The sequence below is a fragment of the Choloepus didactylus genome, chromosome 10, assembly GCF_015220235.1.
Source record: "Choloepus didactylus isolate mChoDid1 chromosome 10, mChoDid1.pri, whole genome shotgun sequence".
Lineage (NCBI taxonomy): Eukaryota > Metazoa > Chordata > Mammalia > Pilosa > Megalonychidae > Choloepus > Choloepus didactylus.
In genome coordinates this window covers 81957005-81983443 of record NC_051316.1, presented here as the reverse complement: position 1 = coordinate 81983443, position 26439 = coordinate 81957005, and the positions used below count along the sequence as shown (strand labels likewise).

The window sequence follows — 26439 nt, the reverse complement described above, 5'->3', positions numbered from 1 at the left end:
ATAAGACTTTCAGTCACTTGGGCCTTCCACTTCCTCTCAGTTTAGCAGCCCCATCTTGGGCTTTCTTTCTTTCCTCTCTGTGAACCTCATGGTTAATTATCTGGGATATTCTCCCACCAAAACCCCTTTTACTTCTACTGCCAAACCCACCCTTCTATATCCTGACCTTAAATCAGTGCCACAGTTTGCATCCTCTGACTCCTGTCTTCAGATTAGCCAATCAATGCTGAAAAAAATCAACAATCCTTGCAATAAATCTTGCAGACTAATACCACTATGCATTCATGAGCTTAAACCATTGATGGGCTCTTGGCACTCCCCTTTAGTTCTGTGGCTTGGCTGTGGTCAGTTTCCTCCTTCATTCCCCTCAACAACTATGCCGTGTCTCTTAAATTCCCACCTCCCTTACTCTTAACAGACCCAGCTGCTTCCTACTTCACTCCAAAAATTGAGGCCATTGGGCATTGTCTTGCTCAATTTTCCATTCCCCTTAGAGCCACTCATCTACATGTATACCATTCTTGACTTTCTTCCATAGGATGAGAGGTCCCCCAACTGCTCACACTATGTTCTTGACTCTGTTTTCTCCCTCTTTCACTTGCATCTTGATCCATAGGTTTCCCTTTCCTCCCCCTAGTTTTCTCTTTTATCTCCCTCTCTTCTGGCTATTTCCTTTTAGTCTATGAATATGTCTGGGTCTCTTCCATTCTAAACAATAACAGTAACAAAAAATATCCCTCATTCAAAGCTCCTTGACCCATGACCCTGTCCAGCTAACACTCAATCTCTCTTTTACTCTTTCCTTTTGGTATTATGAAAGAGTAGGTCTGTGGTGTCCTCCTCCCATTCACTGTTCAACCTATTGCAGGCTGACTTCTGCTTTCTTCATTGTCCTGAAACTGTTCTCACTGGGAATGGCTTAATCCAATGAACATTTTTAGTCTTTATCTCTCTGATCCACTTGTCACTTTTACTTGCTCCCTTTTGAAACTTTCTACTTCCTCAGTGTCTGTGACATTGCATCTTCTTGCCTCACCTTGAAACTCTTAAGTGCTCCTCTTTCTTTCATTATCTGAGCTTCTTTTCCCCCCTCAGAGTGTTTCTTAGTTTACCACTCTTTTTATTCTATGTACTCTTCCTATGTAATCAAATTCACCCATCCTCTGATGACTCTCAAGTCTACATCTCCAGCCTGGACTAACCTATGAGACTCAGGTCCATGTCCTCATCCTGCGAGGCATCTCCATGTACATGTCCCACAATATCTCAATCTTAACTCACCCCATACCTGACTTATTACTTTCTCCCCTACTCTGGCTCTAGCCTTGTATTTTCTCTCTTGATTTGGTGATTGCACTATCCTCCCAGTCCACCCATGCTAGAAATCTGTTGAGCAGATTAGATGAGATAATACATGTAAAGGATGTAGCCATGTGCCGCCTTGTGGTAAATGGTTCAGAGAATTTTAGCTATTTCCTGCCACTGATTCTGACTACCAGTGCCCTGGTTCATGGTCTTATTCCTCTTTGGAACTATTTCCACAGCCTCCTATCTGTTCTTTTTTCTTTATTTCCCCATCAAATCCATTGTCTACAGTTGCCAGAGTTGTTGTTTGTTTTTTGAAATGCAAATCTAAGCATGTGTGTGAGACACATCTCCTGCACCTCTGTAGATACTCTCAGCTTTACCTGTGTCCTAAACCCTTGAATTCTTGCTCTGTGCAGACCCTGCAGTTCCTCTTGAGGCAGATCAGCTGCACTCTGGGAGTTCCTGGCTCCTCCCACTACTTTTGGGTGAAGAGGCCCAGGGAAACAACCCAAAGGTACAAAGAAGTTAATTTCCCTGGGGTAAATCTGACTTGTGTGGGAGACAGGAGACTGGAGGGAGCCAGCGGATAAAGTCCTTTTCCACTCTTCCCTTCTGTGGTCTTATCTGAGGCAAGGTTTTCCCTTACAACCTGTCCGGGGATATCCTGCATGGTCTGGCAGTCACACCTTTTACCTTTAGAGTGATCGGCTGTGTATATTTGTAGTTTGTCATAAAGCAGTGATTATTACATTTGCTTGGGATTTTTCCCTGCACCACTTTCCTTTTCCCTTACTTCACTGCTCTGGAATTGTTCTTTACAATAGAACTTCAGCACCTTAATGCTAGCCCTAGACTCTGTTTTCTAGGGAACCTGGGCTAAGACATGAAGTTATTCCCCTGCTTAAAAATCTTTTGGTTTCGTATTGCCTACAGAAATGTTATGGAGATGGGGAGGAGGAAGGCAATTTGAAAACTAGTGGGACTTTTCTGTGGTCTTTTGGTGTGATTATGTCTTAGCAGTTACATTTTAAGCATATTATTTTATTTTAAATTTCTTTACTTTTTTTGTTTTTCTGTTATAGTTAAGATATATTGATTTTTTTTTTTTAAACTTGAGTGTACAGGTAGGTTATATTAGCCATGATTTTCATTTCAGGATTGTAAAAGGCAAGTTACAAAATATTTGAGTAAAAAGGGGGCATTGGGTTTGATGCCCTGACCTGTTTAGGTGTATTTTTTCCCCCACTAAATTGAGAGCTTCTTGAAGGCACACACTGGTCTTAATTATCCTTGCGTTCCCAGTGCTTAGCCTCATACAGGGTAGCTAGTGGTTTTTCAATAAATGTTATTGTTTTAGTTTCTTGGCTGCTAAAACAAATACCATACAATGGATTGCTTAACAACAGGTATTTATTGACTCACGGTTTTGAGGCTATGAAAAGTCCAAACTTGAGGTATTGGCAAGATGTTTTCTCCCTGAAGACTGTGGCATTCTGCGTCTGTCTGCCAGTGATCCTTAGTCCTTGGCTTTTCTGTCATGTGGCAAAGCATATTGTGGTGTCTTCTCCTTTCTCTTCTGGATTCTGTTGACTTCCAGCCTCTCACAGCACCCCCCCCCCCCCCAATGCCTTCTCTCTCTGTGGCCTTCTCTATAAGGCCTTCAATAATAGGATTATTGATGATTCAGTTGGGCCACACCTTAACTTAAGTAACCTCATCAAAAGGTCCTATTTACAATGTGTTCACACCCATAGGAATGGATTAAGATGTAGAACATGTTTTTCTGGGGCACATGACTCCAAGTCACCAGTTATGAATTCAGGTTACTGTCTCCAGTCCACTATCAAAGAAGTTACAGGTGGTTCTTTCCATCATTTGACTTTCCATTTTGAAAAGATGCTTGCTTACACCTTGTATCAGTTAGAAATGGTGGCAAGTAACAAAATTAAGAGTGGCTTAATCACATTTATAACTTAACATTTATAGTTTACTCAACCAGCAGTCTGTGTTTGTTGGCTCAGCAGAGTTATCAAGGACCTAGACACCTGTAGCTCCTCTGCTGTGTCATGCTTATTGTGTATTTCTTGTGTAAAAGCTTGGGTGGGTAGCCCAGTGCGGGTATGATGTTCCATGTTGGAGTCTTAGGCTTCTTCTATTTTGTTGCCCTTCACCTTGCATGGCTTTGATCTCAAGGTCCAAGATGGAAGCATCTGAATTCTGGGCAGCAGGATGGAGAAAAAGACAAAGAAGGGGGTAAAGGTGCACACATGCCATCTCTTATTTCCTTGCAGCTGCTACATGCATTTCTCCTTTTATCTTCATGACCAGAATTTAGTTACATGGCCACATGTGACTAAACTTCAAGGGAGGCTGGGAAATGTAACCTTTATTTTGGGCAGGTGTGTACCTAATTAAAATTTTAATTATTATGGAAGGACAAGATGAAAATTGGAAATATTAAATAGTCTCTGCCAGTGTTCCTTTGCACATTGAAAAAATTGGGTTGCCTCTCTTTTTCTTCTTGACTTGTCTATTGCTTGTATTGCAAATATTTTACAAATATTGTCTTTTAATTTTGTTTATGGTGTTTCTTATCATATTAAAGTTTAAAATGATTTTGTAACCAAATCAAGCATTCTTTCTTTTTTTCTTCATTGTTTTTGGAGTTTATATTTTTCTTAAGCAGGCCTTACCTGGCCATAAGCTCTCATATTTTCTTCTGGTACTTTTATACTTTTGTTTTTTTACTTTAGCTCTTTATTATATCTGGCATTTATTTTTTGGTATTAGTGTGAGGAATCCATCTTTATTTTTTTCAATTTTTAGCTAATTACTCTAATCCATTTATTAAATTAGTCTTCATTTCTCACTTACTTGAAATGTCACATTTATGGAAAACTAAATTCCAAAACATACACAAGTCTGTTATGGACTCCCTATTCCAACTCTCTACTAATGAACTCATATTGCAATTTTAATTACTGTAATTTTATAATATGTTTTTATTCTTTATTTTAACTTTTCTTTCCTACTCTTTCTTCCTCTTCCCTACTTCCATTTCACCTAGCCAAGTTAGTATGATGCTCTCATGAAGATGAGACAAACTGTGTTCTTCAAGCTCTATTTATGTCACCATAGATTCTTTAATCTCCTTCTTACCTTCCTCTCATTTCTTTGCTACCAAGTGTCGCACCTTTAAGGTGCCATCCTTTTAAGACCAGCTAAATGTGTAACAGAAATGTTACTCTGTTATTGGTAACAGTGAGCTAATGTTACTTTGGAAGATTGCACTATTGTTCCCAATTCTTTAGCCCTCCCTGTATCCTCACTCTTTGACATGTGACTTTGCATGTTCTCCCACTAGAGTTGGAATATATTTCCCTGTCCCAATGATGTTGGGCATGGCCATGTGACTTGCTTTGGCCAGTGGAATGTTAGTGGACATGATGAGGGCAAAGGCTTCAATTGTGCTAGTGGATTTTAGCTTGCCTTATTGTGCTTCTGCATTGTCATGAGAAGAACACATCTGTTTTTCCACTGGTCCCAGAAAAATGAGTGACAGGTAGAGCAGAGCTGCCCTGGCCATAGTCAAATTACAGACCCACAGCAGGAGGCTGAGCTGCCCCAGTAGACCTGAAACCCTTGAGCATGAAAATAGCTGCTTCTTGTTGCATGCCCCTGAGGGGTGTATGTGTGTGTGTGTGGGGGGGTGGTGGTGTTGGTGGTGGTGGTAACGTTATGTATAAAACATAAAAATTCAATCTCTTTACTCTTTACTCAGTTTAAGCCAACTTTTTGCTTTTACTTTAGATACAATTCTTATACCTTAGTATAAATCCTTAGGAGAAGCAAGACATTAGTGGGGGAAAGGAGTTGCCAGAAGCCTACATGAAGCCAGCAGCAAGAAGTGAGAGATGCTTCTCTGAGTCTGAGGACGGATTCAGAAAAAACATTTCAAAAGACCCAAGGTTTTTTTTAAAAAAAAACATAGCAATTCAGGGCTTTTAGTGCAGCCACAGGATCAGCAATTCCCCAAGAGTTCCTGAAGGTGGTCCCAGCAAGAGAGCTGATATTCTTTTTTTATTTTTTAATTGAGATTGTTCATGTACCGTACAATTATCCAAAGATCAAAAGTGTACAATCAATTGCCCATGGTACCATCATATAGCTATGCATCCATCTCCACAATTAATTTTCTTTTTTCAATTTTTAGAACATTTTCATTACTCCAGAAAAGAAATAAAGACAAAAAAAGAAAACTCCAATTCTCCCATACCCCTAACCACCCCCCCACCTCCGTTATTGATTCATAGTTTTAGAACAGTACATTTGTTACTATTGATGAAAGAATGTTAAAATACTACTGACTGTAGTATATAGTTTGCAATTGGTATATATTTTTTTCCTATATGCCCCTCTATTATTAACTTCTAGATATAGTGTCATACATTTGTTCTAGTTCATGGGAGAGATTTCTAATATTTGTATAGTTAATCACGGACATTGTCCACCACAAGATTCACTGTTTTATACATTCCCATCTTTTAACCTCCAACTTTCCTTCTGATGACATACGTTACTGAGCTTACCCTTTCCACCACATTCACACACCATTCAGCACTGTTAGTTATTCTCATAATGTGCTACCATCACCTCTGTCCATTTCCAAATGTGTAAGTCCACCCTAGTTGAACATTCTGCTCATAGTAAGTAACCTCTCCCCATTCTTTAGCCTTGTTCTATATCCTGGTAACATATTTCATGTCTATGAGTTTACATATTATAATTAGTTCATATCAGTGAGACCCTGCAATATTTGTCCTTATGTGTCTGTCTTATTTCACTCAATATTGTGCCCTCAAGGTTTCTTCATCAACTCATTTTTTTTTAAGATGGTTTTGTTCACACACCATACATTCCATCCTAAGTAAACAATTGTTGGTTCCCTGTGTAGTCATGTATTTATGTATTCACCACCATCACCACTATCTGTATAAGGACATCTCCATTTCTTCCACAAAGAAGGAGGAAGAGTCAAAGAAGGTAGAGGGACAAAAGAAAACGAAAAAGGAAAGAGAGAGAGAGAGAAAAAAATGACAGCAGGAAAGCAACAAAAGGAAAGATAGCGTTAAACTAAAGTAGAATAAAGAGTAAGACAACATCACCAAAGCCAGGAGTCCCATACCCTTTTCCTAGGTCGCTCCCCATATGCATTTAGCTTTGGTATATTGCCTTTGTTATATTAAAGGAAGCATAATACAATGTTTCTGTTAATTATAGTCTCTAGTTTGCATTGATTGTATTTTCCCCCCAATCCCACCCTATTTTTAACACCTTGCAATGTTGATGTTCATTTGTTCTCTCTCATGTGAAAACATATTTGTACCTTTTATTACAATCATTGAGCACCCTAGGTTTCCCTGTTACACAGTCCCAGTCTTTATCCTTTGTCTTTTGTTCTGGTGTCCCACATGGTCCCAACTTTCCTCTTTCAACCACACTCACAGTCATCTTTGTTCAGTGTACTCACATTGCTGTGCTACTGTCTCCCAAAATTGTTTTCCAAACCTCTCACTCCTGTCTTTTCTTGTCTGTCTGCAGTGCTTCCTTTAGTGTTTCCTGTAGGGCAGGTGTCTTGTTCACAAACTCTGTCATTGTCTGTCAGAGAATATTTTAAGCTTTCCCTCATATTTGAAGGACAGTTTTGCCAGATATAGGATTCTTGGTTGGTGGTTTTTCTCTTTCAGTATCTTAAATATATCACACCACTTCCTTCTTGCCTCCATGGTTTCTATTGAGAAATCCGCACATAGTCATATCAAGCTTCCTTTGTATGTGATGGATCACTTTTCTCCTGCTGCTTTCAGGATTCTCTCTTTGTCTTTGACATTTGAAAACCTAATTATTAAGTGTCTTGGTGTAGGCCTATTAGATTCTATTCTGTTTGGGGTACTCTGCACTTCTTGGATCCGTAATTTTATGTCTTTCATAAGAGATGGGAAATTTTCATTGATTATTCCTCTTTTATTGCTTCTGCCCCTTTTCCCTTCTCTTCTCCTTTTGGGACACCAATGACACATACATTCCTGCATTTCATTTTGTCTTTAAGTTCCTAGAGACGTTGCTCATATTTTTCTATTCTTTCTGCTATCTGTTCTTTTGTGTGTAGGCTTTCAGGTGCCTTGTTCTCCAGTTCCTGAGTGTTTTCTTCTGCCTCTTGAGATCTGCTGCTGCATGTTTCCATTGTGTCTTTCATCTCTTGTGTTGTGCCTTTCATTTCCATAGATTCTGCCAGTTGTTTTTTTGAACTTTTCAATTTCTACCTCATGTACGCCAAGTGTTTTCATTATACACTTCATCTCTTTTGCCATATCTTCCCTAAACTTTTTGAATTGATTTAGTATTAATTGTTTCAATTCCTGTATCTCAGTTGAAGTATATATAAGTTTGTTCCTTTGACTGGGCCATAACTTCGTTTTACTTAGTGTAGGTTGTAATTTTCTGTTGTCTAGGCATCTGGTTTCCTTGGTTACCGCAATCAGGCTTTCCCAGACCAGAATGGGCTCAGGTCTTGGAAGGAGGGAATAGTGTATGGTTTCCCTGAGGGTGTCTTAGAAGATTGGTGTACCCTGTGAGGCCTCAAGTTCACTGTGCTTTTCTGCCCAGCAGGTGGTGCCTGTCAGCCTGTAGCTCCAGACTGATGTAAGGAGGTGTGGCCCTGACTGTTTTCCCCCAGGCTCTGGGATCTGGTTCTGAATGGAAGGTGGGTAGTAGAGCTGGTCCCCACCTCTTTCCAATTAGGGAAGATATCCCCCCGGGGAGAGGTCATTAGCATTTGAATAGACTCTGCTTGTGCTATCTCCACCCTTTTCTGGGTCAGAGCACTGGGAACTGAAAATGGCTGAGGCTTTCTCCACTGAGCCAAAAAAGGGACAGAAATTCCCCTCAGGGCCAGTCTGCAGCCACCCTCTGGCTCTCCAAGGTCAGTCATCACCAAAAGCCTCTGTCTGCTTGTTGGGGATTCATATCTTGTAGTGAGCAGTCCATGCTTGTTAATTAAGACCCCAGTTGGAGCTCAGCTGAGCTATATTTGTTTGCTGGGAGAGTGCTGCTCCCTAGCACTGCGAGGCTTTGCAGTTTGGACCATGGGGGGCGGGGGCTTCTGGATTGGATCTGCAGTTTTTACTTACAGATTTTATGCTGCAGTCTCGGGCATTCCTCCCAATTCAGGTTGGTGTATGATGAGTGGTCAGTCACGTTTGTCCCCCTGCAGTTATTCCGGATTATTTACTAGTTTTTCCTGGTTGTTTATTAGTTGTTCCAGGGGGACAAACTAGCTTCCACTTCTCTCTATGCTGCCATCTTCTTCCATCTCTCCACTGATATTCTTAATGCTGTTCCTGAGCCATAGGAAACGGTTCATTATTGTCCACTGTGTTGAAGCAGGAAAATTGTTATGCATTTTAGGAAAAGTTTATCAAAATGTATAAAATTTAAAACTTGAGTGTTGAAAGGGCAAGCTCCAGTTATATGAAGAAGAAGATTGTGCAGCTCCCTCTTGGCCTACTGGGCAAACCCAATTGTCCATTCAATTGTAGGTTGAATTGTGTACCCTAGGAAAAATCATGCTCTTAATCTTGACCCCATTCCTGTGGGTGTGAACCTGAAGATGCTAATTTTAGTCAACATATGGCCAACCGAATCAGAATGGGTCTTAATTCTATTGCTGGAGGCCTTATAAATAGAAAGCCATGGGGAGGAAGCAGAAGCCAGGAGGTAGTGGGAACCTGGAAGAGAAAGGAGAGGACATTGCCATGAGATGGGAAAGCTAAGGAACCCCAGGATTGCTGGCCAGCCAGAACGCTACCAAACCCCAGAGGAGGCAAGCTTTCGAGCCTCTGAAACTGTGAGCCAATAAGTTCCTGCTGTTAAGTCAACCCATTGTGTAGTATTTGTCTTAGCAGCCTAGAAAACTGAGACAGGCTCTGAGTGGGCCTGGGTGGACTTCATTTGTACCAACTTTTGGACATTTCTCCAAATGGATTCAAATCATCCTTTATATCTTGTGGCACAGTTTTGTTGTTTCCTGTAAAGCTATTCCTCTATATTTTTTGCTTATTCCTAAATGGTAATTCTTTATATGTAAAGAGATCCTGTTGCTATTGTAGTGGGATTTACGTTTTTCATCTTATTTTTTGGCTTATTGTTTATATATAGGAGAGTTAGTTATTTAGATAATTGATTTTATAACCAGCCTTTTCAATGAATGTTCTAATTAGTTCTGTTAGTTTGGCAGTAGATTTCTTGATGTTTTTAGGTAGACTATCATGTTATAATTCCTTCTCCTTTCTGATAGTTACACTTTCTTTTTATTGCCTTTCTGTCCCATTTGCTAAAATATTTAAGACAATGTTAAATAATACCTTTGGAGGTATTGGATATCCTTGTCTTGATCCTAAAACTTATATCTATATTTGTAAGGGGTTTGGTTTATCATCTTCTGTTTTTCCAAGCAGTGTCATGTGAATTTTGTTAAATGAAGGCAATTTTACCCATAAATTTAATGCTCTGGAGTGGATGACAGAGCATGGAAATTATCTGTACCTTGGAAATGTGTTATCTTCAAATTATGTCAACTAGGGTGTGGAAGAAAAATATATAAATCCTTCCCTAGAAAGAAAATTAATAAGAACAGAAATATGATTTTCTTCTTAAGAATGGGGATCAACTTATCAGTTGTGCTTGTTAGCTAGTACTTGTTAGCTAGATTTTGAAGATTCAAAAATGCCTCCAAGACAAATTCATTTGCTTTGATTGAACTGTTCTCCAGCTTCTGATACCCAAGGAAAAAGGAATTTTTCTAGTACCAAACAACCCTGTCAGTTCCTTTCCTGTGGCACACAATAGACCCTTTGTTTAATTTACTTGTCTCAAATATTTATGAAATATTGTTTAGGTAAATTATATTATTTTTACAGTGGTTATTATGAAGATGAATAATGAATAGCTCAAATATTGTTTGGTGGATGTAAATGATTCACAGTAAACTTCTGAGGCCTTCTTTAAAGTTAAATTGTAATCAACATTTATATAAAAACATACACCTGATTTCTTCAACGATAGTGGATTTTAAAAAATAAAACGAGACAATTCTTGACAATTTTGCCCCATGAAACGTAAATACGATGTATTAAGTAGTGGAGTGAGATTATACAGTAACGGATAATCCCAAATTATACCGCAAATGAAACCCATTACGGGAATGCACAGAATGGATTTAATGTAAACTGATTTGGTGCATATTACCTCCAGAATTAGGCACACAATTGTGAGTTATGTGCATTACTCACCTTCCTCAGCCTGATGCACTTCCCTTCCTCCTTCTCCACCACTCTCTCTCCCTTTGAGAAATCCACTCGTGGAGGCACCCACTCCGCCTTCCTTTCCTGACTTCTTTTTTTCTTCTCTATTTACCCTTTCCGTCTCAGCTTGAAGGCAGCTGAGGCCACTCACAGGTATCAGGTTGGCTGAGTGGGGTCTTCTCTCTCTGTAGGGAGGGGAGCACTCCTAGGACCCACCTGCCAACTTGCCTGCCCTGCTCCAGCCCTTTTCTCCTTCCGTCCTTCACCCTTACCTCATCCTTCACTGTCAAGCCCATTGCATCAGTAGGTGAAATGAGGTAGAATAGAGGGAGGGATATGGGTAGTCAGCCTCCATCCTTTTTGGGTCACCCGTCCTGTCTCTGAAATGTTCCACGCCATGTGACTCCAGTGGATAGACTGGACACAGGGCAGTGTGAGGCAGGGGGAGCTGGAGCTCCACTAGGTCCTTGCTAGTGTCTGGACTTGAGCTGCTGGGAAGCTGTCGCACATGGGCTCCATTGCGGCTGGGCTTATGTGGGAGATGACAGGCTGCCCCTCTGATGGGGAGGAGGATGGCCATTCCACACTGGAGAGTATGCTGTGTGGCCACCTAAAGTATAGATTTTCATACCCTGGGCACAGTGATTTTAATTTTTCCCACAAATTAACTGTTATTATATCTTTTTTTTTTAATGGGCTGCTCCACTCTACTTCTCCACCAACAGGGAATAGATACATACCTCTCTTCACATTTCCTCCAGTACTTGTATCCCTCTGTTTATTTATTAAAGTTTTATTCACACACCATACAGTCCATCCTAAGTAAACAATCAATGATTCCTGGTATAATCACACAGTTATGCATTCACCATCACAATCTATATGAGGATATTTCCATTTCTTCTGCAAAGAAAGAGGAAGAGGAGAAAAAAATGAAGAATAAAAAAATAAAAGATAGAAGAAAAATAAAAAAGTCAGACAGCAACACCACCACCAAGAGTCCCATACCACTCCCTTCTATCCCCCTCTTATAGACATTTAGCTTTGGTATATTGCCTTTGTTACAGTTAATGGAAGCATCTTACAATGTTACTGTTAACTGTAGACTCTAGTTTGCATTGATTGTATTTTTTCCCCAGTAGCAATCAATTTTCAGCAGCTTGTAATGTTGACATGCATTTGTTCTCCCTCATGTAAAAATGTTATTCTATCTTAATGAAATCAACACTTGTTAACCTAACTCTGGATAATTCAGATTTTGATCTGTGTGTGTGTGTATATTTTTTATATATCCAATGTGTCTTCTCTTACAAGGATATGATTTTTAAAACAGCAATATTTATAATTAAACTTTTATGTTTATAGGCTTGCAGTGCTCACTGAAGTCTTTTTATTCTGTGACTTCCCATGCTTTGCCATTGGCTGGAGACCATCCGAGGAGTTTCCCAGGAAGTCTGTGTGGATGGTGTAGTTCGGAGGCCCTTGCACATCTGCATATGTCTATGCTGCATTCCGTGTGAAAGACAGCCTGACGGGTGTAGAATTTTTGGATGACAACTTTATTTCCCCTTAAAATTCCCCTTATGGAGAAGGTTAGCCTGACTTTTCTTTGATTTTCCTTGTTTGATGCTTCAACTATTATTTTCCTATGGTGAAGTTCATTAAATGCATCCTTGTATGTCTAGGGGTTGGTCTTTTCTTATCAATTTCCCCTGACTCCTAATAAGCCCTTTTTGTCTGAGGATACAGTTCTTTCTTTTTTCAATTCAGGAAATTTTTTAAAATGGCTATTGCTTCTTTTCTATTTGTTTTGATTCTTTCTTCAGCCTTGTAAATTATTTGTATATTGAATTGCTGCTTTCTGCTCTCAGTACCTTTTATATCCTTTCTCATAATTTTATCTCTGTTCACTTTTCCTTAGCATTCCAGAAAAGTGTCTAAATTTGTCCAAACATTATTGATTTAATTTTTTGCTGTGTTGATTCTGCTCTGCATTGCTTCAAATTCCCTTTAAGCTTCTGTCATCACATATCTAGCATCACAACATTATTTTTGTGTCTTCTTGGGTCTCAGCCAGATTCCTCTCCAACTCAGACAAGTGCCTTCATGTCTATTGCCAGACACGTCCATCCACGCCTGCCCTGCACATAGCCACTTCTGTTGGATCCTGGGAGGGCTGTCCAACATACCCGAGATGCCTCCCTCCCTGGCCATGGCTGATTGGACCATGGACCGACATTTGAACTAAAGAGGTTTCATCTCAGGAATTTTAACAGAGTCACAGAGGAAAATAGGCAGTTTGTTTAGGCACTTTTGTTTCATAGGATCCATTTTTCAAAAACTTAGTGAAAGCACAAAAATAGATATATAGTGGATCCTTAATCAAGTATGCCAGAAACATCACACTTAAAAATCTCTGTGCCTCGCCTCAGTTTTGACTCTGGCCCCCATCTTACTAGATTGGTGGGAAATTCCATTTCACTTTTTTATGGCCTTTTTCACCCCATGTTGGTAAAAAGGGAGTCTTACAGAGCTTTAAGACATTGGGCAGATGCTCCAGGCATGGGTTCTGGGTCTGCACTGATTGTCGCCGAGCCATCTTGCATGGTGCCTTCAGGTCCTGGATTCTCCTGTTTCTGTGTCAGAATTGGAGCACGGAGATTTTTGGCATGATTGGGAACCTCTCAACTATTCCCCTCAGATATCATCTCATTTCCCAAGCCCTGCTAGGGCGAGGGCTCTGGGTTCTGCTACACACAGAATCACTGACTCCTGTTCCCTGGAGGCTTCCAGGGGATCTTTTCTTGGTCTCAGGAAATGCACTCACCCTTCCTTCATGTCCCTTCAGAGCATCTGTTTTCCCTCTAGGACACTTGGCACAATCTCCCAGCTGTCTTAGGCTTTTGGAACAACAGCGAGGAAAGGAAGCGTTGAAGCGTCTTCTTTCAGCGCTGCCACAACCTCCGGAGGGAGGGAAGCACAGTTGCCGCTTCTGCTTGAAAGGGCGAAGAGAAGAGGAGGAAAAATAAATTTGTATTACTTGATGTTGTGTTATTTTATTTCATCATACTTCTGTGTTCTTCTTCTGTGTGTTAACTTTTTGAAAAATAGACCCCATCATATAAATATTGTTGTTCTTATTTACTCAGACTTGATCTACGAGAAGTCTATACAAGATTGGTGTTTATCCTCACAATAAGGTAAGTATATTTTTCTATATTTTCCACTTGGTTGCTTTCCTTCAACCTGGAGCTGTAAGGCTGTTTATCTGCTCAGCAACAGACAGCCTGAGAGGAGTGTGCAGTTTGCCATGCCTTGGGAAGTAATGGTGGGAAATACGACGTAACTGTCTCTGTTTGAGGAAATGACCGTGCTAGGAGCCAGACTTTGTGTAGCTGGACTTCTTCCTCACCCTTCTGCCCATTATATTAGGAAAGAGGCCTCCTTTTCCCAGGAAATACCCCTGATTCTTGCCAAGCCTCTTCTGGGCATTGCTCTTGGTGGTCCCAGAGCTGATCCGTGGTACATCAGGAAGATGTGCCTCCTCCCAGCAATGTGGATGCTCTGATGTGGAGCTTTTGTCCGTGGGCCCCAGCCTTCCTGCTTTCTTGGTCCACTAGTATGAAGTTCCTCCAAGGAAGAATGCTCCAAATTAGGGGATATCTAAGGGGTTCAGGTTGTTTTCTACTTCTCATCAAGTCAAACTAATTTCTCTGGCAAGTGAGTTGGACATTGGCTCTTGCCATCTTTCTTCAATCTGTTTATCACTCTCACTGACTCCTGAAGAAATTTCTGGCTCATGGGTGGTACCTTTCCTTAATTTTAAGCCCCAGTGAGGTGCATTCCAAGTTCCCATTTCCTTAGTCATTTCAAATATCTGTACTCTGATTCCCATTTGGTTTTTGAGTTGAATATCTTTTTTTTTTTTTTTTTTAGTTCAGTTTTATTGAAATATATTCACAAACCATACGGTCATCCATGGTATACAATCAACTGTTCACAGTATGATCATATAGTTATACGTTCATCACCACAATCTATTTCTGAACATTTTCCTTACATCAGAAAGAATCAGAATAAGAATAAAAAATAAAAGTGAAAAGAGAATACCCAAACCATCCCCCCATCCCACCCTATTTGTCATTTAGTTTTTACTCCCATTTTTCTACTGATTTTTTTTCAATTTTTTAACTTTGTTTATCAAAAAATTAAAAACAAACAGGCAAACAACAACCAAAAAAACCCCACAACATTTCAAACAAAGCAATGGATTAAGGAAAACAAATAACCTAAAATAACTACTTTGCTTCCAATATGTTCCTACCATACCCTGAATATCTTTTTAAAAATGATTTTTAGCTCATCTTAAATATTCACAAATGACTTTCGTCAGATCCATGTTTATACCTGGAAGCCCAAAGTAGACATGTTCATTTTCTTTGAGTTGTGCATTCAATCATTTATGGATTAATTTTGAAATCACAGAGCTAGTTCAGTGCCAGCATGCAGTCTTGGTGGAATGAACGTTGACTGTGGCCCTGTGCTTTGTATAGTGATGTTAAAGGTGAACTGGATGGCATTTGTGACTTCAGCTTTAAAACTTCCCAGTGAAATCATGTTCTTATTCTGGTGATTCCAAAGATAAGCTGTGAGGTTTTCCTATAAGGAGCACTGTTGGAGCAGTTGCTCTCCAGAAATTACATGTTGCTCTCAAGAAACTACTTTAAATAGGGAATTGACTGTGATAAATGGAAAATCCCATGAGCCAGTAATATTAACCTTTTAACAAATGGTGTAAACTTGGGTGGTCCTGGGAGAAGTTTTAGGTTTCAGGAAAAGTATTTTGAGAGTAAATTGATGGTACTCTTACATGAAACAAGGAGGGCACTGATATTTGGAGTAACATTTTACATTCAGTGGTTACCCATATGGTATCTCATTAAACATTCTCCACTCAAAATCTGATTATTCCATTTGGTGTGCACTGTGAAATAAATTATCCTTTTTGGCTCAATTTTCTTTCCAGGCTTCGAGATGGCCAAGAGATTCCTTGAGAGTGCGGTCAGTGCGGAACCCTTCAGCATGACCTGTGCAGTCTCTGCTTCTGATGGCTTTTGTGCCAATGCTGTCAGGGCTGGGATGCTCCCCCACAGGTGTGTTCTTATTCAGAGCCTCTCTCTGTGTCATCATGTTTACTTGTGCTGTGCCAGTACACGTCTTCTGCTAGTGAAAGAATAACCCACTTATAGAAAAGAAATGCAGAACGGGTGACAATTCAGTCTTCCCCCACAGGGCTGAATTGCTCCTTTGCATTCAGAGAACCTTGGTTGAGCAGTCGGAGTTCAGGGCTAGCAGAGACAGTGGTATGAACAGGGCATGGTCTTCATTATCCTTGGTTATGAGGACAATTTATTATTAATAGCAATTACAATCAACATTTATAAGTACTTACTCTGTGCGCTACTTGAATTATTTTCTTTAATCCTGACAATTTGCAACTTGGTACTATTATTATCCCCATTGTACAGATGAGGCTTAAGAGGTTCAGCAAGTGGATCAAAGTCCAGTAGCCAATAAGTGGATAGTAGAGCGTAGAATCGAGCCCAGACAGCCTGGCCAAGAGCCTGCATTCTTAACCACTAGGCATAGAGGGCACATGTCATCCAACATCATTTTATTTATTTGGACTTCAACATTCTGTCCTCTGACTTAAAACTGTACTTAGGGCCATGTTATCTCATTATCTATCTGCATATGTGTTTTTCCTTCTTGTTTTTTTTTTATTTTTTATTTTTTAATGTTACTATCCAGCCTGATAATCTCTGCCTTTTAATTAGTATTTGTTCCATTTATGTTTTTTATTCAGCTTTATTGAGATATGTTCACATACCATACAATTATCCGCAATGTACAATCAGTTGTTCACAGTACCATCATATAGTTTTGCATTCATCACCACAATCAGTTTTTGAACATTTTCCTTACCCCCCCCCCAAAAAAAAAGAATAAAAATAAAACTAAAAAAGAATGCCTAAGCATTCTACCCCACCCCCCATGGATGGAATTTTTCATTTAATTTTTTCATTTTTATTTAATTTTGTCCCCAGTTTTCTATTCATCTGTCTATACACTGGATAAAGGGAGTGTGAGCCACAGGTTTTCACAAACACATTCACACCGTGTAAACTACATAGTTATACAATTGTCTTCAAGAATCAAGTCTACTGGGTTGCAGTTCAACAGTTTCAAGTATTTCCTTTTAGCTGTTCCAATACACTAAAACTTGAAAAGGGATAGCTATATAATGCATAAGAATAACCTCCAGAATGACCTCTTGACTCTGTTTGAAATTTCTCAGCCACTGAAACTTTATTTTGTTTCATTTCTCCTCCCCCTTTTGGTCAATATGACTTTCTCAATCCCACAATGCCAAGTCCAGGCTCATCCCTGGGAGTCATGTCCCATGTTGTCAGGGAGATTTACACCCCTGGGAGTCATGTCCCACGTAGTAGGGGAGGGCAGTGAGTTTACCTGGTGAGTGGGCTTAGAGAGAGAGGCCACATCTGAGCAACAAATGAGGTTCTCTGAGAGTGACTCTTAGGCAAAATTATAAGTAGGCTTAGCCTCTCCTTTGCAGCAACACGCTTCATAAGGGCAAGCCCCAAGATTGAAGGCTTGGCCTTCTAAACTGGTATTCCCAACTGCAAATGCTTTTTGACCTTTTGTTTCCTATTTCTTTATAAATTGAGACTGCTGATCAATCTCTAATATCCTTTCTAAGACTAAGATTCTACAGTCTTCCAATGCTTGACACCACTCTCCAGGTGTAAGATGTCCTTAAAGTTGCTGCTGAGAACGTCAATAAACTTTAGGCTTGCAAAATAAAGACGTCTGGATGGTTGCTCAACAGACTGTTAACCAGGGTTATTTCTGGGTGGTAAGATGATTGTCATTAAAAAAAAAAAGATTATATGCCTTTTTCTGCTTGTTTTTGTATTCTAATTTTTCTCCAGTATATATTTGTATAATAGAGAAATATTAAAAGTTTTAAAAATTATGATCCTGTATTGTGGGCTGCTAGTTGAAATTCAGCCCTTGTCTTTGATGAGTGGTAAAGAATGAAATACAATGTTATTCCCTAGAAATAAGGTAAAAAAGCAGTTTTTATTGTTGTTTTAAAATTGGGGCTGGTGCCTAGTTCAGAAAAAAGAAGCATATATCTATGGTGGTTTGTTTGAGCACACTGGCTCTCCGGGAGTCCTCATGTGGATTGATTTAAATGACTGCTGGGGCTTTGGTAACATGCCCAGCACCTTAGTGGCACTCCCTGTGAGTGGAATCATAGCCTACACTTTAAATGGTATGATAGTCGTTGTAGAAAATGAGTAAGAGCATAAAAGTAAAGTTGAAAAAAGATTTTTGAAATAGCTTAATCAAGTAGTTTAAATTATCCATGAAATAATAGGCCATGTTCATACTATGCCACGTATCTTATAAATTCTTTCAGGTATTCTCTTTAGGTAAAGGAAGCACAGATTGAGAGGGAAGGTATTCTCCACCATAAATATTTTTAAAAACTTTTTATTTTGAAATAATTTTAGTTTTATAGAAGAGTTGTGTTCTAGTTTGCTAATGCTGCAGAATGCAAAACACCAGAGATGGATTGGCTTTTATAAAAAGGGGGTTTATTTGGCTACACAGTTACAGTCTTAAGGCCATAAAGTGTCCAAGGTAACACATCAGTAATCGGATACTTTCACTGGAGGATGGCCAATGGCATCTGGAAAACCTCTGTTACCTGGGAAGGCACGTGGCTGGCATCTGCTCCAAAGTTCTGGTTTCAAACTGGCTTTCTCCCAGGACGTTCCTCTCTAGCAAGCTTGCTCCTCTTCAAAACGCCACTCACAGCTGCACTGAGTCTCTTCTCTTTGAGTCAGCTCATTTATATGGCTCCACTGATCAAGGCCCACCCTGAATGGGTGGGGCCATGCCTCCATGGTAATATCCTATCAGTTATCATCTACAGTTGGGTGGGGCGCATCTCCATGCAAAAAACCTAATCCAAACGTTCCAACTTAATCCCCACTATTATGTCTGCCCCACAAGATAGCACCAAAGAATATGGCTTTTTCTGGGGGACATAATACATTCAAACCGGCACAAGTTGTAAAGATAATATGGAGAATTTTTGTATGCCCTTCATCTAGCTTCCCTTAATGTTAGCATCTTATATAACCACGGTGCATTGGTCAAAACTAAGAAATGAACATTGGTGCATTACTATTAACTAAAGTACAGAGTTTATTTGGATTTTACCAGTTTTTCAGCTGATGTGGATTTTTGCTCCCAGAGCCAATCCAGGATACCGAGTTGCATTTAGCCATAAAGGTTTTTAATTAGGGGAATGCAAGGAATACAGGATAGGCTCTCAGGTCTGAGAGATTGTTTTTCAGTGGACACAAGGCAGTGCTGGCCAGGGCAGGTTTAAAAATCGTCTTCCTTTCAAGCTGGTGCCCTACGCAGTTCTCCCCAGTTCTGTGAGAATCCTTTCTTTGGCACAATGTAGGCAGTCAAAGGAGCCCCAGGTCAGTAAAAGCTGGGAAGTGCTTGATTCACCCAAATGGCTTCTCTTCCATCTTTGAACTTCTTCTCACATACCAATCTGGCTATTTTCTTTTACATTTGCACAAAGTGTCTATGGCATGAGTCACGGTAAGAAACTCTTTATAAGAATGTGGCAGATTGCAAAATAGATTTCCTTTCCCTCCTAATGGCAGGTCCAAGATTTTAAAACTGCAGTGATTCAGTAAACTTAAGTAATTCAGTAAGCTTAAAAGAATGATTTTTGAAGCCCCATACTTAATTTTGCTAATGTAAACTGCATTTTAAACTATAAAAAATTAAGTAAAATTGTCATTTAATTCAGACATTCTCAAGTTTAAGACAGTTGCCCCCACAGAGATGTGTTCTTCAAATTTAAAATGAAAGGAACAATTACACCTTAAATGGATGCAGGGAGGGGATGACAAGCAGAGGCAGCACATGCTACTTTACTATTCAAAGGCTTAGCATATGTTTGTGTGTTTGTATGTGTGTGGTTTGTGTGGGTGTTTAGTGTATGTGTGTATACATGGTGAGTGTGTGGTGTGTGGTTTGTGTGTTGGGTGTATATGTGTTATGTAAATGTGTGTGGTGTATGTATGTTTGTTACGATGGGTTTATTTGTGTTGAACATGTGTGTGCTGTATGTGGGTGGTGTGTATATTGGGTGTGTGGAATGTGAGTTGGGTGTGGGTTAGGTGTGTGTTTGTGGTGTAAGTACATTGTGTGCATAGTATATCTGATGAATATGTGGTGTGTGTGGTGTGTGGTATGTGTGGGTTGTGTGCGGTACATGCCCATTGTGTGGTATATGTGGGTGGGATCTTGGGCAGAGAGCTGAGATTCAGAGCTTAGAGTTTTTGTTTTAAACACAGCTCTGCACTGAAATCAATTTGTCAGGTCTTTTCAAATGTTTTGTCTCTCCAGAAATCATTTGGTAGGTGTTTTCTGAAATCCAAATGTTTGTTTTTTAGGAGAAAACTTCAAATATTACAAACTAGATCAAAGTGAAAGTGCCGCAACACTGTAATTTAGCAAGCAAAGCTACTTGTTTTCAGTTACTATACTCAGAGCTTCAAGAGGGCCCATTTCCTCTGCCTCTGATGTGTAAATACATTTTTCCTGCCCAGTTGCAACCATTTCTTGTTCTTCAGAGGTGGTGCTATGGAATGATGTGCCTCATTTTGGCATCCCCCTCATCAGGCTCTGAGAAGTGTACCTGACAGGCTAAGAATTGGACTCTTGAGTCAGAGCGTCTGGGTCCAAGTGCTGGATCCACCAACTGGGTGAGGGCATAACATTGACAAGTTTCCTCATCTGTGAAGTGAGGGTAATAGTGGGACGGCCTCGCAGGGCTGTTGGGAGATTTACATGAGATGATGATGTAAACACAGTGCATGGAACATAGTGTGTCTTCCATAAACACGTGCTTTGATGATGGACAGGATCTTGTATGGGTATGCCTCTGCCTCTACAGATACAGAGAAGAGGGCTGAAGTCATTGGTAGACCATTTCTTCCAAGGTTTATTGTGAATTTATTCAATTTGACCTGCCTATGGTGATTAGATTCATGAGTGCCCTGTCAGTTCTTGTATCAAAGTAGCCTGCTTGGGTTGGTGGGGGTATCACCTATAAATGCTTCTGAGGGGTTTTTCAGATGTCATTGGGGCTAGGCCTGGTGCAGTTTTAGGGCAAAAGTCCTCTGAGCAAAAGTGCACTTCTTTACATGTTGAAACTGGTCCTATCATTAGTTTCCTGCTCTGGAATAGGTAAGTGTCACAGTGAAGGAGCACTGTACTCTGAGAGCATTAAAAAAGCTGGCATATTATATAAGCCACTGACTAACATGCAGTTATTTGGCACAATTTTCAGGTGAAACTTCACATTTTGTCCCTGCTATTTCTGGGCCTCTATGTAGAGTAATGTTTACATTTAATGTCTGAGTAAAGTGTCCATTAGAAGGCCTGGGTGCTGCAGCAGAGGCTGTGGACATGGGGTGTCTGCTGTGACTGTTCATTTGTTTTCACTTTTCTGTCCTGTTTGATGAGAAGGAACTTGAGGCCCTTTCCTGGTTTCAGGAATGCAAATTGTGAATTCAAGCAGTGTGTGTGGGTTGGGAAAACGCTTACAGAAACTCAAAGCCCTGCACTTCTCTAGAACTGCAGCTGATGCAAAAGTTTTGTGAGCTGTGCAGTGCCTGACCAGCTGGAAAGAAGCCAGCGGGGACAACTGCAGCATCCACCACACCAACATCCACTTCTCCCTGCTGGGCCTTCGTGGTTTGTGCTGGTCTTCAAAATCTCTGCGGGGCTTTTTGCTAAATGTCAAGATTAAACAGTGAGAAGGCAGTCCTGCTAGGTTCCCATTAGAATTCACCTCTCTCTCTCTTTTTTCTGTCTTTTCTGCTCTAACCTAAGCCCCACAGGTAGATTAAAGGGGCATCTTCAGGGTCTCCACCTCCTGTTCTCATTTAGTGTTAATGACAAAGCCTTCTACTGCAACCATCCCTTTAATCCCAAATTTATCCCACCTCTTCTCACTCCCATCTACTTTGCCAAGAGCTTGTCATTAATTCTCCAGCAAGGTCCGGATCAATATCTTCCCCTTATTTCAAGGCTTCCCTCCAGGCAGCCTCAAATTGCTTTCCCTTCCTTGTTTCATGTTCCCTCCAGTGGTCTTCCCAGGGGCATTTTCTTGTGGAACCCTTCATGCCTTTAGGTTTTTTGCTGCTAAACCTTGTGTCAGGCTTAGCTGTGTCTGCAGTGTCCTCCCTATAGAGCTCATCAAGTTAAGCTCTCATTCTCATGCACATAACTCCCACCCTCTTACTCTCTAACAAAACTTTGTCAAATTCTTGAGAGGGAGATGACAGTTTCTTTAAATCCTGACTCAGAAAGTGGTTATGCTGTTGATCAATCAATCATTCAGTGAAGAAATCAGTAAATTAATAAGAATGTTACTGAGTGAATGTAATAAGTTCTGCCCCTTAATATGTGCTGGAGAGGATATGCAGGGCCATTATACATAGGCCTGTTTTCATGAAGCTTATAATCTTGTTAGAGAGGCAAAGTTAACATATGTGAACCAATAAAAGAGCAGAAAATGTCAATTATAAATTTATTTTAACAGTTTGCCTATACCAAGGAATTGGGGAGGTTTACAATAGAATATAACTACATAGAGCACTGCAATAATGATAAAAGATCAAGAGCTATGTAATAGGGAGATAATAATAATAATAAAAGAAACCCAGTTTAAAGTAAATTGTTGGGTTTGAGTTAAAAATTTAGAGTTGAACTTCCTAGAAGTTAAGAAGAAAGAGAAAACATGGTGAGTTATATAATTTCCATGTCTCATAAAAGAATGTATATCAGTTTACATGCAACATATTTTTTTCATGACACCACATACTAAGAATTTATTCATTTCTTCTGCACATTTTGTGTTGGAAGCAACATGGACATGAAGGTATACAAGACACGCAAATTCTGTCCTCATGGAGTTTATAATCTAGTGAGGAGAGTAGTCAATAAATAAGCCAGTAAATAAAGTAGCGTTGGGTAATGAGTCCTCTGAAGGAAATAAAGTGGAGTAATGGTTTAGAAATGCTGGAGAGGCAGGAGGAAGGTGCCTGAGGAGATGACACTTGAGCAGACACACAGATGTGAGAGGGAGTGAGGCACACAGAGAACATTTCAGGAGAGGGGACAGCAAGCTCAAAGGCCCAGAGGTAGGAAAAAACTTGGTGTATATGAGAAACAGCCAGAAAGAGTGGAGAGGACTTGTGCGTAGTGGGGAGATACAGCGACAGGGGACTAGTAGGAGACAAGGCCAGAGAAGATAGCCATGGATGACTTTGTGGGGATTTGGAAATTTTTCCCAGGTATGACTGGGGAGTCACTGGAAATTTTGAGCATGGAGTTATGTGATCTTACTGAATTTCTAATTCTTATTCCCACTGGATGCTACCTGGAGAACAGAGTGCAGGGGGCAAGAGTGGAAGCAAGACCAATTGGGAGGCTACTGCAGAAGTCTGGGTGAGAGATGGTGGTAGCTTGGTCCAGGATCCAGGTGGCAGTGGTGGTAAGTGTTACAATAGAGACAGTAAGACTTGATGTTTAGCTGCATGAAGGGAATGAGAGAAAGAGAAAAATTGAGGTTGGCTCTAGGCTTTTGGGTTTAGCAAATGGATAAATGATGACATCCTCTGAGATGGTAAAGACTGAGCATAAGCTGGTTTGGGGAGCAAAGTCAGAAGTTCTGCTTTGGATATTTTAAATTTGAAACACTTATTAGATAACTCAGTAGAGATGTCAAGTGTTCAGTTGGATCCATGAGTAGGGAACTCAAGGAAGCCATGGGGCAAGAGATATTTTTTTCTTAGTGTTGGTATTTCTACTTCCTTAAATGGAAGAATTCATCAGTGATATCAGCTGGATCCGCAGGTTCCTTTGTGGAAATATTTTAAATTGAATATTCAGTTTCTTTAATAGCTAAATTAGTATTCATATTTTCTGTTTCTTCTAGCATCAGTTTTGATAAGTTTTGTTTTTCTAGGAATTTGTCCATTTCATCTAAATTTTCAAATTTATTGGAAAAAGTTATACTAATATCCCATTAGTATCTCTTTAGTGCTTATAGGATCTGTAGTGACGTCATCATTTCTATTCTTATTTTTGTCAATTTGTGCTTTTTTTCTTGATTAGTCTTGCTAGAGGATTATCAGTTTTATGAGTCTTGAAGGGAAAATCATTGAGTGTCAGGCTCTCTTCCTTAGGCTTCCCTTCTTCAGGAATTTGGCTATTTAAACCCTGGATCCTTGGGGGGTCCAAATATCTTTTGTCCCTCCCCAGCCACATGAGATTGCTGGCTTCTCTGCTTCTTATCATCCACTCTTGTCTGATTTCTCAGCACCCCACTCTCACTTCCCCCAACCCCCACTGCACAAAGAGCCTTGAGGGGGAATGGTACACAGAATATTGGGCTAAATTCAGTGATCTTTCCTTTTCTTTGGAATCTTACTCCCTCAAATCCTTGCTTATTTTGACAGCTCTCTGATGTTTTTAGGCAGATGGTTTAAAAAATATTTTAATCAGATTTTTTTTTAGTTTTTCTTGGTGGGAACATTAGTTTGCTTGAAGCTATTTCATTCTTGCTGAAGGGAGGAAGTCTGAGCCTTTCTCATTTATTTTTTTAGATGAATATTTTGGGGTTTACCTCATATCGTTCATCATTGCTAACATTGCTACTACTTGAGTTTTCAGTTTTAGGCATTATTTATGGACTTCCTGCTATTGAAGATGAAGATATTGGTCTCTTTCTTCCTCCCTGCCCTGTCACATATGCATACCTTTTCCATCCTCTATCCATTCCTCTAACGTAGTAATATATTATAATTTTCCATAAATCAACAGCAGTATTTACATTCTTACTATATAAATGCTAGTCACATCTGAGACATGTGGTATTATTACTTTTTCTTTCTGCACAGCTTTTGTCTTTCCTGGACAAAAGCTTTTGTATTTTCTAGAGTTTTAGCTAGTCTAGTTTTTTCTTTGTTTGTGTAGTCTTCTATCTTCTACTTTTAATTAATTAATTCAAGTCTATACATTTTTGCAATAATCTGAATCTCCTCTCAAGATGTTTAGATGCATCAGGCATTCTATCAAGTTAATTTTCTGTTACAGATCTCTCTAGATCTGCTCCATTTAGCATTCATTGCCCTCTTTGCCTGGTGCAGAGATGGCATCTTGGATCTCCATTTACCACCTTTCTGGGATTTCCTTTGCCTCTGTCCTGAGTTGGATCTTCTAAGCTCTCACACCTTCCTTTTCGTTTGTTTGTTTGTTTGTTTATTCCCTAATTTTGATGTGGCAACAGCCTCTAGGAGCATCCTGGGAAAGGGTTCATGGGAGTTAAATTTTTAGAGACACATTTCTGAAAATGCTTTTCTCTAACCTTATACTTGATGGATATTTTGGCTGAGTATAGACTTTTAGATTAGAAATAATTTTCCTTCATATTTTTGAGGTGTTTTGGTTTGCTAAAGCTGCCAGAAAGCAAAATACCAGAAATGGATTGGCTTCTATAATGGGGATTGCGCTGGTTTGAATGTATTGTGTCCCCCAAATGCCATTATCTTTGTGGTCTTGTGGGACAGACGTTTTGGTGCTGGTTAGATTTGCTTGGAATGTGCCCCACCCAGCTGTGGGTGGTGACTTTGGTGGGATACTCCCATGGAGGCGTGACCCCACCCATTCAGGGTGGGCCTTGATCAGTTGAGCCATATAAAACATGCTGACTCAAAGAGACCGGATGGAGTGCAGCTGTGAGTGATGTTTTGAAGAAGAGCAAGCTTGCTAGAGAGGAATGTCCTGGGAGAAAGCCATTTTGAAACCAGAACTTTGGAGCAGACGCCAGCCACGTGCCTTCCCAGCTAACAGAGGTTTTCCGGACGCCATTTGCCATCCTCCAGTGAAGGTACTTGATTACTGATGTTTTACCTTGGACACTTTATGGCCTTAAGACTGTAACTGTATAGCCAAATAAACCCCCTTTTTATAAAAGCCAGTCCATCTCTGGTGTTTTGCATTCCGCAGCATTAGCAAACTAGAACAGGGATTTATTAGGTTACAAATGTACAGTTCTAAGGCCATAAAAGTGTCCAAACTAAGGCATTAACAACAGGATGCCTTCACTGAAGAAAGGCCTATGGTGTCCAGAAAACCTCTGTTAGCTGGGAAGACATGTGGCTGGTGTCTCTCCCAGGTTTAGCTTCTGGTTTCTGTGGCTTTCTCCAAAATGTCTCTGGGCTTCTGTCTTAGCTTCTTTGTCAGTTCCTGTGTGCCCTTGCTTGTTTCCCCAAGGGCATTTTTCTCTAAGCGTCTGGGGGTCCTCTCTTAGCTTCTCTGGGGCAAACTCTGGATTTCATCTCTTAGCTTCTTTCCAAAATGACATTGTGGAGATTTGGAAATTTTTCCCAGGTATGACTGGGGAGTCACTGGAAATTTTGAGCATGGAGTCATGTGATCTTATTAAATGTCTAATTCTCATTCCCACTGGATGCTACCTGGAGAACAGAGTGCAGGGGGCAAGAGTGGAAGCAAGACCAATTGGGAGGTTACTGCAGAAGTCTGGGTGAGAGACGGTGGTGGCTTGGTCCAGGAT

At 40.1% G+C, this 26439-nt stretch overlaps 1 long non-coding RNA gene across 1 annotated transcript in view; it reads left to right on the top strand.

Annotated features, from left to right (window-relative positions):
- The first annotated feature begins 15711 nt into the window (after positions 1–15711).
- LOC119545584 overlaps positions 15712–26439 on the top strand; it is a 33360-nt gene continuing 22632 nt past the window's right edge. Inside the window, exon 1 of the long non-coding RNA XR_005219114.1 lies at positions 15712–15823. This is a non-coding gene — a long non-coding RNA (uncharacterized LOC119545584). The remainder of the gene's footprint in view (positions 15824–26439) is intronic.